Source organism: Monodelphis domestica, chromosome 1 (genome assembly GCF_027887165.1).
Source record: "Monodelphis domestica isolate mMonDom1 chromosome 1, mMonDom1.pri, whole genome shotgun sequence".
NCBI classification, from domain to species: domain Eukaryota; kingdom Metazoa; phylum Chordata; class Mammalia; order Didelphimorphia; family Didelphidae; genus Monodelphis; species Monodelphis domestica.
The window spans coordinates 589,375,951-589,394,876 of NC_077227.1; the positions used below are offsets into that span (position 1 = coordinate 589,375,951).

The 18,926-nt window shown below is 38.7% G+C and overlaps 1 protein-coding gene and 1 long non-coding RNA gene across 11 annotated transcripts in view; one reads left to right on the forward strand and one right to left on the reverse strand.

Annotated features, from left to right (window-relative positions):
* PSD3 (pleckstrin and Sec7 domain containing 3) overlaps window positions 1–18,926 on the forward strand; it is a 784,568-nt gene that overhangs the window by 441,110 nt on the left and 324,532 nt on the right. The window lies entirely within an intron of this gene.
* LOC103099971 (uncharacterized) lies at window positions 4,202–7,016 on the reverse strand. The gene is made up of 2 exons (XR_458973.3): window positions 6,706–7,016; window positions 4,202–4,291 (listed from the first exon to the last, which is right to left on the reverse strand). It is a non-coding gene; the product is annotated as an uncharacterized LOC103099971 (long non-coding RNA).

Consider the following 18,926-nt stretch of genomic DNA (forward strand, 5'->3'; position numbering starts at 1 on the left):
AGCAAAGGATAAATGACCTCTTGCTGGGGCTTTTGTAGAGGAAGTGTGACCTTCAAGGAAGAACTTGCAAGCTATTTTCTTAGGAATGTAGATTGAAGGAGAGCATTGTAAAATAAGTGTGGGTAAGGAAGTTAGCCCAGGACTGTGGAGAGTCTTAAATGCCAGGATCAGATTCTGCATTTTATCTGTTAGCCATTTGGGAGCCTCTGTTCATTTTTGGGCAGGGGAATGATGAGAACAGATGTCTATCAAGAAGATTATCTTGGAAGCCAGAGGAATGATGGAGGCACCTATTTTTGTCACCTGGCTAGACCAGAGCTGATCCTGAGGCATTGCTGGTTGAGCAGTTCCTGCCAGTTCTGTCTCCTATAGCCCTGGATGTGGTAATTGGGGATCATGTTGCTACTATTATTACTCTCCTAGCAGGAATAGATACCATGGGGACACTGCTTCCCAGATAGCATTGTAGCTTCTAGATGCCAGCAGAGAAGTTCAACCTGTCCTCCCATCTTTTGAGCATAGTAGAACTTCCTAGATTCACCTTCATTCCTTTGCATTCCCACCCCCTTTCACCTTATTACTTTCAGTAGACTCTGGAGAACTTAAAAAAATCTAACAAGATAATATCAGTGAAGTGTTCTGTGCCTCTAGGAGGAATCCTATCATTAATCTCAATGAAAAAAACAAAAACAAAACCACATTCCCCCCACCTCCTCTTTTTCAAGAAGCATTGTAAGATACCAGCTATATTATTTTTGCTGCTTTTGATTTTTCTTTGCTTCTTCCTCCTCTCACCCCCATTATTTACATAGTTAGAACAAATTTTTACTCTTCCAACATCCCTCTCTCCAGAAAAAACCTTACAGAACTTCCTTGAATTGGGGGCTGTTTTGCAAATAGCTAGGAAATTCTCTGGGCCATCTCTGTTAAGACTAGAGCAGTCTGGTGTTGATGTCATGGCATTTTTCCCACCAAATCATCATAAATTGTTCATTGTGAACAGCTTTGTATGGAACAGTTGTTTCACATGCCAGAGCTTTTGAGGATGCCATTTCTCTTTTCAGACTTCTGGGCAAACCCATTTCTCTCTGAAATTGGATTAGGCTGTTTTCTCTTGTTTCAAAGCTTCTCAAGCAGTATGGAGTCTTGTTAGAGAACAATTTCCATAGTAAATTCTATTTGGGGTCTTAACTTTCCTAAGGACAAATTCTTCTTGGCCTTTTCTATTGCTGCCATCAATCCTTCCTTCCTTCCTCCCTCCCTTCCTCCCTTCCTCCCTTCCTCCCTTCCTTCCTTCCTCCCTTCCTCCCTTCCTCCCTTCCTCCCTTCCTCCCTTCCTCCCTCCCTTCCTTCCTTCCTCCCTCCCTCCCTTCCTTCCTTCCTTCCTTCCTTCCTTCCTTCCTTCCTTCCTTCCTTCCTTCCTTCCTTCCTTCCTTCCTTCCTTCCTTCCTTCCTTCCTTCCTTCCTTCCTTCCTTCCTTCCTTCCTTCCTTCCTTCCTTCCTTCCTTCCTTCCTTCCTTCCTCCCTCCCTTCCTTCCTTTCTTCCTTTCCTTCTTCCTCCCACCCTCTCTCTCTCTCTTTATCTCTCCCCCCCCCCCCCCCCCCGGCATAGTGATAAAATTTAAAGTAAATAAAACTGGTGATGTCTTTGATTTGCATCTTTTCCTTAAAAAGTAATTTAATCTCAGCCTAGTTTGTGTTCAAAAGTGTAGAATAACTTGCACTGTACGATCTTTCTTGTAGTTAGCCAAAGTGAAGTCTATTTGATGATGTTTTCAATTAAAATCCTTCTTTAGCAGCATGGGACAGGTGTTAGGTCCCTTAATAGTCATTAGCAACACTGGAGCATTGGGCAATAAACAAATATCTCTACTTCGTTTGAAAATTTGATTAGATTTTTTTAAAAGAAAAAATGTATTGAAAAAAAGAAAATTTTCAGGTGTATTTCATTGCCTTTAAGATTTTCAGGGGATTGACATGGGTGTTTCCTTAACTTTCTCCCTTTTGAAATCAGCTGTTTTCTGGAGAATGAGATAGCTTGAGTATCTTTTCCAGAAATATCTGTCAGTAGAACTTCAGTGCTGACTTTTCTTTGGGAAAGACTTGAGCTTTCTCTATGTTGATGAAGCAGCTGTGACATTTTGAAGTCTTGGAGTCAAAGGATTAAAATCCTGGCTCTATTACTGACTGCTTATGTACCTATGACCAAGTCAGTTTTCTTTTTTGGGTCATAATTTTCCTAATCTCTAAAAAGGTGGGACTGAATACCACCCTCTCTGAAGCCCCTTCCAAAGACAAATCCTGCAGTATAGGGTGGTAGAAAGAGTGTTACATTTGAGGTCAGAAGAAATAGGATAGAAACAGGTCTGTTTTTTACTTAGACCTCAGGCAAGTGTGAGATTTAAAATGGTTGAGGTCTTAAGCTGTAGTGATTAAAATAGTGGAAGATATAAATTGTGATAGATATAAGAGAGGGTGAGTAAATTTGACTGCAGAAAATATGTTTCACTACAGTGTCTTGGTTTTTAAATCAAATATAAGGTGGTCGCCAGGGAAATATTCCCAATTATTCAAATACCCAAGTCAACTGGGTTTTATAGAGATTTTAATTAATACAAATGTAGAATTAAAGAAAAGAGAGAAAGAGAGAAAAAGGAAATAAGTATGAAGGGCCTTAAGCCAACATGGCCTAGACCTGAGTCTTAAGAGAGATCAGTCAGTCACACCACAAGGTCTGTCTAAGCAAGGATTCTAGTGACACCAGGCCAGCTCCATCTCAGCTGACTTCACCAGAGAGAGTTCTAAAGGGCCTCTCTCCAGAGCCTCCAGAGGGACAGAGTGGACAGAGTCCCCTCAGAGGAGCTCCAGTGAGATCTCCTTAGAGATTGTCCTCCAAGAGCTTCCCTTCTCCAGAGCCTCTCTCAAGAGATTCTTCCCGAGCAATCCTCATCAGAGATCCTCCAAAAGGATTCCTCTTCCTCAAGAGATTCTGCTTCTTATATAGGAGGTTTTTCTCCTATGTCACCTCCCCTAAGTCCTTACATCTACCAATCACTGTAGACATTTTCCAAAGGACTGCCCATCTGAATTCTTACTAAGTTGACAAATCTCCTCAGTATGTCTGAACCAGTGAAAACACAGCTGAGTCAACTAATCTCATTAAGAGAAAACTTGCCCGACCCTTTTAGGTACCTAGCATCCCATTGTATCAATTCTAAAAACAGGCCTGGCTCAAAGAACTCCTTGCCTTATTATAAGCATGGGTCCAAGTACTTTCTTTGTTTAGCAAGGAGTTTTCTCCCCTAAAGCAGTCTTAAGTATGGGTGGAGTAGAGGTCTTTCCCATAGCAAGGAGTTTTCTCATCAAAATGGGGAATGTTCCTAGTCCATTGGGGAAATTTTTAACATTCAAAAGTCTGAGAAATTTCAAGGTTTACACAAGTCATTTAACTCATATAGGCATTGGTTTCCTTATCTTTCAAAGGAAGGCTTGGATTAATGTACCTATAATGACAATTTCAACTCTAACTGTACACAATGTACTACTGGGTTATTGTGTTCACAGAACTGTGCTTTATAAGTGTTAAAATGTTATAAAAAGGGGGATGATTATTATGTTAACTAGACAGAACCCTAAAATGGTTGACAAATTCTGGTAAACTATAGAAAACTAAAGAAGCCTTCCCATATTTCAGTCTTTCAAAGTTTCTAACTCCAAACGAACTCATTGGATATTATTTACGTTTAGTTCATGTCCACAGGTCCTGATTGTGGGGTTATTCTGGGCAAAGTATTGTGCTTTAAGCACACAGTTCCAGCTGTCAGGGCTCTGCTAGCTTATTTCAGAGCATGGGCACTCACACAAACACAGAGAGAGATTAGGACTTCAGTTAACCTATAGGGTCATAGATTTAGAATTAGAGGACTTAGAGACGACTTAGTGCAACATCCACATTTTTTAGAGATGAAGAAACTGAGATCTCATGTTAAGAGAGTTTCCCCAGTGTCACAAGGCACTGAACCTGGGCTCTCCACTCTCAAGTCCAACACCCTTTTCCTTCATCGTGGTGTCACCATTTTTGAACTCACAAAATAAGATTTATAATGGGGGATTGGGAAGAAAATATATGTAGGAGATAGGACTTGACTTTCCCAGGTGAGGGCAGGAAGGGGCAACCCAGGAGAAGAGAACGGAGCAAAGATAACATATAATCTTTATGGTTTCTTATTCGTGAAGTATTTTCCCATCTCCAGTGCAGTTCTGTAGAGGCTGCCTCTTGTTCCTTATGTTTCTAAAAGTTAAATAAGAGAAAAGTCAAAGATCCACATATCTTATCTTTTAAAATGTTTTTTCCTCATTTTTCTTTGCTGACTTGGCACAGGGAATTGAGTCTTTTTCTGTAGTATGTTGGTGGAGTAGGAACATGACTGACTGTGAGAGTGGAGCCAGAGGAAGATGAGGGCAGGGGGCTCCACTTTTTCATTAGTGGGTATTTTTGATCCCTCCGTGGACCTTCCCCAGTGAAGGAAAACAGGCTTCAGGGAATGCGCTTTGTCACCCGCCTTTCAATCTGTTCTTCTCCGAGAGCAGCCATGAGAAAACAAGTTGGCCTATGTGGAATGCTGATAACAGGGAACATGACACTGAAACTGGATCCTGCTCTATAAAAGGCAGTATTTATGGGTCTCTGAGCAAGAGAAATTCAGGATTGGATTCAGTTTGTTTTAACATGGTGGACTGTGTGTCAGGAGCACAGTGGGCCTCAATCCTTACATTGTACCAGGCTCCAGTCAGTGCATCCTGAAAATATGTAAACTCTTCGAGAATGCTCACTCTTTTCTTTTTCTTTGAATCACATCACTCAGCAAAATGTTTCACATGTATTATGTTAATAATAAGTGCTAGTTGAATTTATTTGGGTTAATTTTGTGGGCAGATGTTTCACTGAAGAGCACCTTTCAAAGAATGAGTATTAATAAAAATTTAAAAACAGTCACAAATAAATAAGTGTAGATATTATAATGTGTTGGAAAGTACACCTTGGCCTTGAAGGGAAAAAAAGTCTTGGTCTGAATTCCCCAAGTCCCTTCTCTGCGTGACACATTGTGCTGGGTGTTAGGGATGCAAAGACAATAAAGAAACAATCTCCTCCCTTAAGGGTCTTTTGTTTTTTAAGAAGTTGTCACAAATAGTCTTTAAAATTTCTAAAAGTAAATTTAAAACTTCTAAAAAATTTAAGAATTGCCTTTTTCTACCTTTCCAGCCTCTGCTTCCTTATTTCCTCTCAGTCCTCTAACATTTGGCGTATGACTTATCTCATTTCCTTTTGAATGGGTGCCCCCATTTCCAGAATTTTGTCCCTTTACCTCCAACTCTTAGTGTCCCTGACTTACTTCAGAACCCAGCTCAAATCCCACCCCTTTGACTTCTTTCTCCCTCTCTTTTTCAGTCACTTTCTTGGAGCTTCAAGCCACGTCACACCTTCTACAGGAGGCTTTCTTGGCCCTCCCTGCTAGATTTTTCCCCTTCATCAGTTCTATGAACATACATGGCTACCTACCTACCTACATATGAGTGTATACATACATACACATATGTGCCTATATACATTTTCATTGATTCTCTGCATTTATCTCTACCTATATATATGTGTGTGTTTGTACATATGTTGTTTGTGCCTATATATACACCCACATGAATTTATATCGATCTAGAAATATAGTGTATATATAATCTACATATCTTATATGTAGGTAGTTCTATAGTTTAGGATGTCTATTTCACGGGGGCAGGGCTTCTTGGGGGATACATTTCTTTGTCTCCCCGGTGCTTAGCTTTTTTTCCCCAGGCATGTTCAAGATCATAGTTTATTCATTACTTCAGATAAAAAGCTAGTATACAGATTAGGGATCCCTTAAATGACAACTTTAGAGTTATTCACCTTCTAGTATTTTTGCCCCCAATGTTAAACAAAATAATTCTAAACACCTGAAGGCCCCAATATGTACTATGGTGATTACAAAAATTGATGTTTTATTTTTCAATGTTTAGGATTTACATTATAAATAAAACCAATGGTGATATGATAGCAGTGATAAAGTAATAACTAAACTTTATAAAGCCAAAGTTTATATTTTTGCAATAATGAGCAAAATCATCATAATTAGGTCAATGATGTGGTTCATGCTGAGTTTGGGGTCAGGAAGACCAGGGTTTGAATCCTGCTTCAGAAACTACTTAGCTGTATATAACCCTGGGAAAGTTGCTTAATATCTCTCAGCTTCGGATTCCTCATATGCAAAATAGGACTAATAATATCATCCTTTTTCACTAGGATCGTAAGATAACATGTAAAGAGTTTTGCAGAACATAAAGCGCTATTGTTGACTGACAGATTTTAACTAAATGATTAGTGAGTAATTTATTCTAGCTCATCCCAGCTGTTTTTTTTTTTTTTTGGTAATCTAGAGGATTCTACTCATTTTCACACGTCTTCCTGGTGTAGACAAACCTCCTTTACTTCCCTCTTTTAGTTTCTACATGTGATGGAATATCCTTTTGCCTTCTGAGCAATTTGGGGAGGTTTCTCCAGGGCTCCCTCAGCTTCCTCTTTCTTCCTCTGTCTCCGACTTTCAGAAGTAAGCCTGTGAGCTACTGTTAAAAAATCCACCCACAGGCCTCTCCCTCTCATCCATAGAACCATACCTGTCATGCTATTCCCCATAATACCGTCCACAAGAAGAGAAGTCTGCTGTGTGGTCCCCAGACATGCTGGCCTTCTTGTCTTCACCTGGTGATCCGTACCCTTCCGCTGAGTTTTGCTCTCTGCAAACGTTAGGGCCGTGAGGTGTTCCTTTTATCCCAAACCTCAGCCAACCATCTGGTGAACCTTTTAGGGCACCTTCTTTAGATGGAAATACACAGTCTGTTAGGCGTAATCGTGAACTGTGAAGTGTCTTAGTTAGGGGAACATTAGAGGTCTTATGTTCCAAGTCCATCATTTTATTGAGGAAGAAACAGAGTCCCTGAAGTGTGAATGGTCCTAGAACAAGAGTTAATATTTGACTCTGGTTTCTAATTGCTTCATCTTTACAAAATAGTTCATATCACTGTATCTGTTGGAAGGTGGGAGACTAGATCACATTATTATTTTTTTTAAATCCTTACCTTTGGTCTTAGAATCCATACTGTGTGTTGGTTCCAAGGCAGAAGAGTGGTAAAGGCAATGGGGGTTAAGTGACTTGCCCAGGGTCACAGAGCCAGGAAGTTTCTGGGGCCAGATTTGAACCTAGGACCTCCTGTCTCTAGGCCTGGTTCTCAATCCACTGAGCCACCTAGCTGCCCCTCAAATGATCTTTTGAGGTATCTTCTAGCTCTGTAATTTTTAAAAAATATATTACTCTTATGTATATTTTCTTTTAAAAACTAGTATTATGTTTTAATTTAAAATTTAATTTAAAAATTATTACTATTATGTCTGTTTTTCCAGATTACACATGAATACAAAAAATTTTTTTTAAAACCTTACCTTCCATCTTGGAATCAGTACTGGGTAGGGCTAGGCAATGGGGGTCAAGTGACTTGCCCAGGGTCACACAGCTAGGGAGTATCTGAGGCCAAATTTGAATCCATGTCCTCCTGTCTCTGGGCCTGGCTCTCAATCTATTGAGCCACCTAGATGTCCCCATGAATACAATTTTTAATCATTGTTTTCTGATATTTTGCAGTCCATGCTCTCTCTCTCCCCTTTCCCCCTTCCCCCCTTCCCCAAGATGGCAGATAATAGAATAGAGGATATATATGTGCTCTCATGCAATATGAATTTCCATATTTTTCATGTTATGAAAGAAGACATCTCAAATTTAAGAAGACATTTATGGAAGAAATAAAGTGAAGTATGCATTCTTCAATCTACAATCAGACTCTGTCAGTTTCTTCTGTAGCAGTAGATAGCCTTTTTCTTTTTGGGTCCCTTGGAATTGTCCTGAATAATAGTTAAATAATCACAGTTGGTTACGGTACATTATTCTTGTTACTGTGCACAGCATTCTGTGTTTCTTTTCATTTCATTTTGCATCACTTCATCTACATCTTTCCAAGTTTTAAAATTCAGTTTTTTACTCCCTGACATCTTGGAAGGTAGTTTTATCACAATGCCCCTACGATGTGGGGAGATAGGTATAATGCCCATTTTAGAGCTATTTGAGGACATCTCCATAATCAATCTGACCCCACCACCTTCCCAAAGTATTTAATTAGCTGAGGAGTTTCTCAAACATTCTAAGAGAAACTAGAATAAGATTAGTCTGTAGGATTCAAAATTCTCCTCATATTTGATTAGAAAAAGGTATTGGGGTGTGTGATCTGATTCTTTGCAGAGTTAATAGTAGTACTTATTACCAAATTCTTTTTGAATCTTTGACATCTTGCAGTCAGGCATCTGCAAAATTGAGAATTAACATTATTTGTGGCTCCAGTTTTGAGGAAATCAACAGCAGAATTTAAAATTTAAAATTTAGAAATTAAATAAAAATTTATAAATTTAAATAAATAAAAATAAAAATTTTAAAAACTTGTGAAATGATTTCTTCATGTTATATGCAAGCTAGTAGTTTGCATATTTACATATAAGAATGCATATAATCAGTATACATTTATCATATGTAAGGAGAACATAGGAAGACAGAGAAGTCTTTTTTATGGAATAATGGCACTGCACTGGCTGACTCTGAGACTGATGTGGGTAAGATAACCACAGATCATTACTAAGAGGCAGCCACATCTGTCTTTCCTTTGAGTGTGTGGGTGGCAATGCAGATAGGAGTTTCTATGATTTGTCTCTTCGCAGTGTCATGAGAAAGTTACTGTTGAAAAGGTTTCTCACGTGCAGCATGCAGAGATGGGTAATGTACCTGTAGGAAATTGTTATATTCATATTTGAGATGATTATTGTGTGGTGGGGAGAGCAGGGTGGCAGAGGGATTTGTGGAATGTGAAGTGTTGTTTTAGAATTTTTGAGATTTGGAAAACAGTTCCAGTGTTTGAAAAAGCTGCTTTTCCTGGGTAATTGATTCCAGTTCTAATTCATGTTTAAAGAAGTATTCTAGGCAGAACTTGCCATTCCTTTTTTCAAACAAATGAAGGGGTCAACTTGAAAGAGCCAGAAGGAGTTGTAATTTTTTAAAAGCCTCGTATTTTTTGAGAGATATTTATGAAATGGGGTGTGTCATGAGAATTGAAGTAAACTCAAGTGTTAAAAATGAATCCTTTTGAAAACAAAACTTTTCTCCAAAATTTCTGCCCTCATTTCACCCTTTGTTTTTTCTTTGCTCTTAAGGAAAGTACCACATTAAGGGGACCTTTTCTTGTTCAGGGAATTCTGGGGTGCAAATTTGTGTCAGGGATTTTGAAGGGAATAGATATTTGTGGGTTGGAGAAAGTGGTACTTTCCATCAGTTTTGTAAGGAATTAATAATTGTGGAGAGATTTTTCTCTGGAAGAGAGAGAAAATAGATTTGTGTTAATTGAAAAAAAAGAAACTTTAAGAAAGAAAATATAAAAACAAAAAACTCCCACGTCCCAAACTGCTAAAGACACTGTCTCAAGTTGTTTTTGTTTGATGCTTTTATATTAAATATTGGTAGGTTTCACTCTTGTTCACGTAGACCCAAAGTGACTCTGGTTCTAGATGGAGTTGGGAGCAGAGATAGTGCTTTCAGAATAAATTCCCTTTATCAGTTTTCCTTCTTCCTACTACTTCTTCTGAAGCTAATTTTGACTTTTTTGTTATTTAAACTTATGGTGATTTCTTAGGAACACATTTTTCTATCACTAGAATCAGCATTAGGTTTTGTGTGTGTTTAAATGGAGCTGTGAGTTCATTGGTGTGAGATTCTTGGTGATGGAAGTGGATACAGATTAGATTCAGCTAGTACTTATGCTTTTGAAAATTGGCTGGAGACTTTGACCACTTATTTGTTAGAGGTAGCAATTGAACCTTGTACTTCTGACTCCATAACAGCCGGTTCATTGTCTTGCTTCTTCTTCACCTTAGCTGTTCAATACGCAAACATTTATCTTGTGCTTTCTGTGAGCTGGGCACTGTCATTAGCACTGGGGATGAAATGAAAGGCAAAAAGCAGCTCCTGACCTCAAGGATCTTCTACTGTAAAAGGAGAAACAATATTTAAATACTTAGGGAGATACAAGATTTATACAATTTAGATGAAAAGAATTCTGAGAAAGAAAGGAGAACTTGTAAAGTCTTCCTATAGTAGATGAGACATGAACTGAGTTTTGAAGGAAGTCAGGGAATCCAAGAAGGGGGAAGGTTAGGATTAGACATCTATTTTTTCTATATATTTCATATTTTCAATCGTGAGTCCCTGATACAAACTTATAGTAGAATTCTCTGAACAAGAAAACATCCCATTATAATTTGGCACTTTTCATAAGAGCAAAGAAAAAACAAAAGGGTGAAATGAGGACAGAAATTTTGGAACAAATTTGGTTTTCAGAAGAAGTAAGGAAAAGGAGAACTGATGAAGAGAATTTATTCTGAAAACATTATCTCTATTCTCAGTTCCATCCAGACCCAGAGTCACTTTTACATGCAACAAAAGATCTTTACATTGTAACAGTAGAAATTAATGGTTGGGCAATAATTTTATGAAATTATGTGGTTGCCAATATTTATTATATCTTGAATCAGAAATTTATTTATAAGTATTTATAAATAGAGAGGAAACAATAAAGAAGAGAAATGTGAGAGGGGTAGAGAAGTTATCTATCCTATCAACCTAAATGTTTTGCCCCAGGTCTGCTTAATCCAGGCAGAGATTAATTAGCTTTCAACCAGGAAGGCTGGTGGTGAGTAACACAGACCCCTCCAAGATGGAAGCTGGTCTCTTAGGAAACTAGGAAAGTAGTCAGCCTTTCACTCACTCAAGGAAGTAGTCCAGGAGTCAGAGTCTAAGTTGAAGCTGAGTTCCAAGCCCACAATCAAAGCCATAGTCTCTAGCTATGTGCCCTTGAAGACTATCTCCAGAAGACAGTCCTTTCAGACTAGCTTCTCAAAGACCCATCTGCTCTGAGGGAGTTCTGGGCTTGCTTTTATGGTGACTTCTTGTCTCCTCCCCTCTTTACAGGGGCCAATCACAGTTTCCAAATTGTGTAGCACTGCCTAGAAGGGGATAGTGTCTGTGGGATCAACTTCTCACCTTCTCAAGGTCAATTTTTCATCAAAAAGGTTCAGTTTCCTAATTGAACTGTTTCTGAGGGTGTGAACTCTTACAGGAATTCACCAGTTTCTGACTGATTAAAAAGGGTGGAGCTCTCCAAGTATCTTGATGGCTTCTCACCTAGCACTAAGTAGGATGTTCAATCTTTTGTTCATTCAATTTAAAAGGTAAACAATGGGGAGTTAATTCTGTCTTCACAATCTAGTGAGGTACTTAAATTGGTGTCAACTCAGGATAGACAACAGAGTAAAGAATTCTCATTTACAACATACATTATAGACTATTTTAAAAGATGTTCTTTCCAAGCAATGAGTATTTTTTATATAAGTGCAATCATTAGACTGTGTAATTCGAGGGCACCTAGGTGGCACGATGAATAATGCCATGCCTGGAGTCAGGAGGACCTGCATTCAAATCTGGCCTCAGATATACTTCCTAGCTGTGTGACCCTGAGCAAGTCACTGAACCCCTATTTGCTTAGCCCTTGCCCTTCTGTCTTACAGTTGACATTAAGACAGAAAGTAAGGGCTTAAAAAAGAAAAAAAGGAACAACATATTTAATTTGTCAATCTCTGTCTGTCAAGGACTGCTTCTAATTATTGTTGCTTTGGTCAGTTCAATCATGTTCAACTCTTTGTGACCCGTTGATCATAGCACACCAATATTGTCCATGTGATTTTCTTGGAAAAAATACTGGAGTAGTTTACCATTTCCTCCTCCAGTAGATTAAGGCAAATAGAGGTAAGTGACTTGTCCAGAGTCACACAGTCAGTAAGTATAAGAGACTAGATTTAAACTCAGGTCTTTTTCAATCTATGTCTAGTGATCTAGCCTCTAAAGCAATTAGCTACCTCCTCTACTTAATAGTTTTTTCTAAAGAGATGCTCTTCAGGAAAATTTAAACTTTTTTAAAGTAATACTTAGAGGCAATTTATTGTGAGCCATTGCAAATGTATAATTGTTTAATTAAAGTTTATTTTTAAACATTTCAGATTGAACTTTTATTTAAACCAAAGAGGTTACATTTTTTGGAAATGGTATTTAGACTTGCTAGTTTAAAAAAGAAAAGTTTTAAGAGGGTAGAAGAAACCAGGAAGGGTGTGCCGGTCTGTTTCCTTTTGAGGAAATCTGTAGCCTGATGTTTAATTTCTTGTCAAGAGTGGGTTACAGGCAGTGTGATTTTCAAGCTGTTGGTCATATTTCAGAATTTTATCTGTATTTTTATTACAGAAAATTGCTTTATATGAAAATTAAACACCAAGCCTCAGTTTTGTTTCTGTCTTTATAATCTCTCTACGCTTACAGTCCATACTCCACTTCAGATCCTTATCATTTTTTTGTGCGTAGACTTCTTCTCTCTCTCTCTCTCTCTCTCTCTCTCTCTCTCTCTCTCTCTCTCTCTCTCTCCTTTCTCTTTCTTTCCCTTCCTTCCTTCCTTCCTTCCTTCCTTCCTTCCTTCCTTCCTTCCTTCCTTCCTTCCTTCCTTCCTTCCTTCCTTCCTTCCTTCCTTCCTTCCTTCCTTCCTTCCTTCCTTCCTTCCTTCCTTCCTTCCTTCCTTCCTTCCTTCCTTCCTTCCTTCCTTCCTTCCTTCCTTCCTTCCTTCCTTCCTTCCTTCCTTCCTTCCCCCCTCCCTCCCATCTTTCTTTCTCTCTCTCTCTCCCCCTCCATCTCTCCCTCCCTCCCTAAGACAAAAGGGCAAGGGCTAGGCAAATAGGGGCAAGTGACTTGTCCTAGGTTACGTGCTAGGAACTCTGAAGTCAAATTTGAACTCAGGTCTTCCTGACTCCAGGCCTGTCACTCTATCCACTGAGCCATTTAGCTGTCCTTTCAATAGCTTTCTAATTAATTTCCCTGCCCCAGGTCTCTCCCTGCTCTAATATAACCAACATATGGTTTCTAAAATGATTTCCCTAAGTCTCAGGTCTGATCTTATTACATTTCTAACATTTCTATTCAATAAGCTTTGGTGACTTTCTGTTACCTATTAGATCAGATGTATACTCCTTTGGCATTAAAAGCTTTTCCTAATATGGATTCATCTTACCTTTCCAGGCTGGTCATACATTGTTCTCCTCCAGATATTTTTAATTTTGGGGGGAAATTGGGGATATGTTTTTGGATTTTGGTTTTATAAGATTATTCACTTACCAAAATGAGCACTATGGAATCTTGAAAACATGATCTATATGCCAACTCTTAGAGAAAGTCAGGAAGTGGAGGTGAGAGGCTCCAGACATCGAGGGAGGCCCACGATAAAGCATGGAGGTGTCCAATGGAAGGTTGATTGTGAGGCATTATGAGAAGGACTGTGTTGTTGGAAAGTATAAGCCTAAGAATCCTGGAAAGGGACGAAAAGGCCCCCTAACCCCAGATATGGCCCTCTAACCCCTGAGCCTCCGGAATAAATGCTTAAAACGTTTGTCAAATTGGACTGAATGAACAGCCTCACCATAAGGAGAATTTTTTTCTTCTTCTCTTCTTTGTAAGGTCAAGACACTGTTTCTTGGAGGTTACTTTTAAAACACACACTATCTCCCATTAACATATTAGACACACTGATACATCTGCCTCCCTAGATTAATTCATCACTTGTTAGCTAGCTAAGGTATTGGAAAGAGGAGATTAGGACAGGGATGGAATGAGGCCATGGGCAATTTTAAGTAGGAGAGTGAGGATGATATGCCCAGTGGAACATTCCAGTCGAGGGCCTTGCTTATGCTGACAGATGGGATGAAAATGTGCAGTGACATTAGAAAGAAGGTGGGGCAGGGCCAAAGACAGTTCACATATTTTCTTTACCGTTTTACCAAGGGAGAGCTATCCCTGGTAGGGCTAAAATGAAGCCTTGATATTTTTTTTTCTCTAAAAAGCACAGTGGTGAGGTGTAGCCAAATGGTTGAGTAAATAGAGAGCCAAGAAGTCCTGGGTTCACAACTGGCTTGAGATCCTTCCTAACTCATTTGTCTGGCTTACCACGCTTCTTCCTTGGTACCACTACTTAGTATTGATTCTAAGGCAAAAAAAGTAAGGATAAAAAATAGAATGAGGAGGTCTTGAGAATTAAAAAAATTTAATTTGAATTCAGTGAACAAAAATAATTTCCCATTCCTCCCTCCTTTCTCATGGGAAAATAAAGCTCTTGTAAAAATATGCATAGGTGAGCAAAACTTGATTCCTTTAGTGATAAAGTCCAAAAAAATGTTGCAACTTGAGGCAGTTGCTTTCCTTTAAGGTGTTGAGTACCGAATTTCATCATCAATCCTTTCAAATCGTGATTGGTCATTTGGTCATTGCATTGCCAGAATCCTTAAATCTTTGAAAGCTGTGTATCTTTACAGTATTGTTTTGCTCATTTTCTTCTTCAGTGTATTGTTTTCCCTGGTTTCTGTGTAATCTTCCCTCCCTCCCTCCCTCCCTCCCTCCCTCCCTCCCTCCCTCCCTCCCTCCCTCCCTCCCTTCCTCCCTTCCTTCCTTCCTCCCTCCCTCCCTCCCTCCCTCCCTCCCTCCCTCCCTTCCTTCCTTCCTTCCTTCCTTCCTTCCTTCCTTCCTTCCTTCCTTCCTTCCTTCCTTCCTTCCTTCCTTCCTTCCTTCCTTCCTTCCTTCCTTCCTTCCTTCCTTCCTTCCTTCCTTCCCTTTCCCCCTTCCTTCCTTCCCTTTCCCCCTTCCTTCCTTCCCTTTCCCCCTTCCTTCCTTCCCTTTCCCCCTTCCTTCCTTCCTTCCTTCCTTCCCTTTCGCCCTTTCCCCCTTTCCCCCTTCCACCTTCCCCTTCCCCTTCCCTTCTGTCTAAGAACAAATACTATCCATTAAGCCACCTCGCTGCCCCCCTTCATAATTTCTTATAGAATACTAGTTCTCCATTGCTCCATTACATTTGTAAATATTAATGTGCTCTGCCATTCCTCAGTTGATGCACACCCCCTTAATTTCTAATTCTTTGCCATCAGATGCTGTCATTCTAAAGAGTTTTGTCCATAAGGGTCTTTTCCCCCCCATTTTCTTTAATCTCTTGGGAGTTATAGAAGTAATAATATTATTGCTGGGTCAAAGGATATATACAATTTAGAATTTGGGTGATATAACTCGATTGAAGCTCTTGGAAGCTGAAAGGGATCTTCATACTTGTGTGACAACTATGGCATCCCTTGAACAAGAAAATAATGTGATGCCATAATTTAGTTTTTGACCTGTCATTTTAAAATAATAGAAACTAGCATATTAACTGCCTACACCAACAACAATGACATTGACAGTGAACAAGATAGCTTATGAAAGCCATGGGAACCTGCCTGTGATAAAAGTGAAAAACGTTAATAGAACCTATTTAAAAAAAAAACAAAACCCAAACATTTGGAATGCTTATGCTGGCCATTTGGCAATGGAGAAGAAAGGGAAGATGATAACTTGTGTTTGCACGAATGGCATGGTTCTATGGAAGTACTGTTCCAAAAAAAGATCTAAGGAGAGAATTAAGACCTACCAAGACATGCCATTTTCCATAAGCAATGGATGGAAAAAAAGGACAGTTGTTTTCTGCAGTTGTTCTTTTTATCAGGTGTCTGTAATTTAATCTGCCTCTATAAACTGACTCGTTGGGATTAAGTATAACTGACTCTTCATTCTCCTTCCATTTGCTCCTTTCCCCCATATCTAGACAGCTGCAACTGAATGAGCATTATTTACATATTGCAAATTATTTATAAATTTCAAAAATTATTTAAAATATGTATATGTTTTTCAGTTGTTTCAGTAGTGTCTAACTCTTCATGACCCCATCTGAGGTTTTCTTGACTAAGATACCGGAGTGGTTTGCCATTTCCTTCTACAGCTTATTTGATGGATGAGGAAACTGAGGGAAACAGGATGAAGTGACTTGCCCAGGGTCACACAGCTAGTAAGTGACTGAGGCTAGATTGGAACTCTGGAAGGTGAGTCTTCCTGACTATCGTCCTGGCACTCTATTCTCTGTGCCTCTAAGCTGCCCCCACAAATGTCAAGTACACAATTAAGTAAGAGAGAGGAAAATCCAGAACATGGACAAATAAGCCAATCAAGTTAATTGATATTTTTTTTAGAAAGTTAGTTATGTGTTTTCTACATAGAGCACAAAAGAATTGACCTTAATTTAGCATAGTAATTATTTTCTTCAATTTTCTCACTTTATGAATGGAACAAAACATAAAATAATTGAGTAATTCTCTTGCTCCGGGTCATATAATCTCTTTGGGGCACAACCAGAACTAGATCCTGAGATTCCGAACTCATTGTTGAATCTTCTCTCCATGTTGATTCTTTGAAGAATTCTAGCTTCTAATGTTGTGTATGGTTTATGCCCATTTGTCCTAATTTTGGGTATCTCACTGTATTCTCAGCTATAATTTTACGTTAAAGGCTGGGTTGTGACCAAAAAACCCTGAAACAGAAATAGGAATTGCAGGGGGCCCTGCCCTGCCCTGCCAGCAGAGGCCCTCTGTGTCCCACAAACTACTAGTGTCACTACTGGCCGTGGAGACCTCAAGGACTTTTTCCTCTGTCAATTCTCTGTGAAATCACAGGTTTCAACTAAGTTATCTTTAGACATGAAAAGCAAACAAATTAAAAAACTTCAAAGACTTCCAGTGCTTTAATGTGCAAAATGTAATTTACTGACCATAAGATACTTGTCTCTACTATAGATGGCAGGACATGATAATTCACACTGTTAGGGTTAATTTAAAAAAAAAAGGGACACCAAACCCTTAGATTACAGATGAACTACTGTCTTCCATTGGTGTTCTTGGAAGAAAAAAAAAGACTGAAAGCAGAATTCACCGTAATAGATACCATCTGCTGCTGTCCAAGGGGGTTAATTAGAAATGCCAAGAGGATGAACCTCTGTGACACAGCCATGCTACTAATAATTGGGTTTTGGCCCAGGAAACATTATTAAAAGAGTCCTAGGTCAATTCTTCAGTTTATTCTTTTACTATTCTTACTCTGTACAATACAACCTGTGTTTTGGAATCTCTGGCTTTTGCTCAAGAAAAATGGATGTACATTTTATATCTTTTATGAGAAAGTATTGGTTTTTATAACACTAATTGGGATTAAATTTTTTCTTTGCCCAGTTTGTACAGCATTTCCTCCCTTTTCCTTGCAAGACAAAGAACGATTAACATGTAGAGATGACTTTGGGGTACCTTAATTTAGAGGCGGGGAGGAGTTAGTGGTCATGGCAAGGATTAAGCAGTCAGCAACTAGTGATGAGCCAGGCATTGTATTGCTTTAAAAAAAATTGCCTCTTTTGATCCTCACAACAATTCTGGGGGGGGGGGGAAGTGATATTAATATTCCCATTTTATAGTTGAGGAAACTGAGGCATACAGTAGTTAAGTGACCTGCCCAGGGTCACCTAGTTATTGGTAAGTGTCTGAGGCTGGCCAAGAACTCAGCTCTGTGTGACTCCAGCCCTAGTATATTACATCATCCATCCATCCATCCATCCATCCATCCATCCATCTACCCATCCATCCATCCATTTATGCATCTCTTTATTTACTTATTTATTCATTTATTTATTTTTGTCATTTTTATAAAAGAATCTTTAAATGGGTTTCTAGAAGGGCCAATGCCTTCTTTTACTCCATAATTTTATTTTTTGTTTCTTTGATATTTTGGGACTACGATTTCACTGGTATTCCTATTCTTTCCTTTGATGGATAACACAAATTATTATTGGATTATTTTTTGTTTCTTTGACATTTTGGAACCACAGTCTCACTGGTATGCGTATTCTTTCCATTGATGGATAACAGAAAAGAGAAGGCCTTCTCTTGTGATTCTTATCATGGGAGTATGGATTTAGAGCTAGAATGGTATTAATGACCATCTAGTTTAACCCTCTCTTTTTACAGGTGAGGAACTATTATATCCTGAAGGGTTTCAAGGACTCCCCCAAACTCACCCAACTGAGAAGTATCTGAGGTGAGATTTGAACCCAGATCTTCTCTGAGTCAAGTCCAACACAATCCTCTAAACCAAATAATATACTTTGTTTGGTTCTGTTAGGAGAGTTTTTCATTGACTTTAGAAGTTTGTTGTTTTTTTTTCTTTCTTTTCATATCTTTCTGGGAAGATAATGATTCTTATATCATTTCTTCTTGATTGGTTTTCTATACCAGTTTTCATTCTATTTTTTGAAATTGAAAGAGTATTATTTTATTGTTCCCTGAAGTTGTTAACTTCTGCTTGTTCTACTCTAAATTTGTAAGTTGGGTAAGGTTTTATACTTGTACTAAGACGTTGGTACACTTTTTATGATGTTCCTCCATGACCTTCATTTCTTTTCTGATTCTTTCCTCTAGTGTTCTCATTCATTTTATTTTATTTTAAATTTTTATCTTTATTTTATTCCAATAACAAATTCATATAAAATTTTTCCAAAGTCTCATTCATTTTAAAACTCCTTTAAGAACCCCTAAGTATTTCCATGTTTCTTCCAGGAATTGTAATTGACCTTGTGGGCAAGCTTTGTTTTTCTTTGGGAGTTTGCTTGCAGGTGTTGGGGAATAATTCTCCTCTCCTTCTTGCCATCCCTGGCTTTCCTTTCATCTTGATTTTCCTCTTCCTTCCCCTATTGATTACTACCTCAAGTCTTACGTCCTTCATGAATCCTTCCTTGATTTCTTTAGACAGCTTAGAAATGGGCTC